The sequence below is a fragment of the Wasmannia auropunctata genome, unplaced genomic scaffold (assembly GCF_000956235.1).
Source record: "Wasmannia auropunctata unplaced genomic scaffold, wasmannia.A_1.0 LD336064.1, whole genome shotgun sequence".
NCBI classification, from domain to species: domain Eukaryota; kingdom Metazoa; phylum Arthropoda; class Insecta; order Hymenoptera; family Formicidae; genus Wasmannia; species Wasmannia auropunctata.
Window position 1 is genome coordinate 1,309,660 of NW_012026826.1, and position 865 is coordinate 1,310,524.

The following is an 865-nucleotide window of genomic DNA, read 5'->3' on the forward strand; positions in this document are numbered from 1 at the left end:
GACAGCCGCGTTGCTAAGCGTGAGACCGAGATCTCCGGGAGGCCCGAACTTAAATCGCGTATTAGATGTTAATTATTTGGAACCACTTCTATGTACCACGGCGTCTCACCGAGCACAAGGAACGGCGACAACGGGGACTCAAGGTCACCCGCGATGGAGAGGACGAGGGGTGCAGGCGACCTGGCGCCGGAGTTGAGGGGAACACGCACCGGGCACGCGGCGAGCAGGTGAGAGAGCGCCCGCGCGGAGCGCGTGACCACGCGCAAGAATACGAGAGCCGCCAGGGGCGCAGCCGGAAAGGCGGTCGGAAGATCTGAGGCCCGCGAAGAGCAAAACGGCCGGCGATTTCCCCAAGGCCCGGGGTCATCGCCGAGAGCTGCCGGGACGAGAGGATCCCAGTATCCCGGATCGATGGGCAAAGGACGCGCCCTTCCAGATACCACGCCGCCACATCCCGGAGATAGGGCGGCCTCGCGAGGACGCGAGGCGCCCGCAAGAAAAGTCATCATTTACGCACGTGCCACGGCAGGACCCCCGCGGCGCCGTGATTGGTCGCGGTCGTCTGCGCCGCTGTGCTGCGCACCCCCGGGCTGGGGGTGCAAGCATCGATCGCGGATCGAACGCGATCTACGCCGCTTTTAGCGTGCGAGCGTAGCGAGGAGCGGTCGAGCGGACCCTCGAGCGAGAGCGAGAGATAGAGAGCGAACGAGACGGAAGGCTGCCGGCCCGGATCTTTCCCCGAAGACGACGAGCTAAAGATCGTGCCGGTGAGGTGACCCTCTATCTCCAAGTGTTGTAAAGCCACGGGCGAATCGCGGAGCCCCTTTCGCACTCTGCGGACGGAAACGCCATTGTTGTGTTCGAG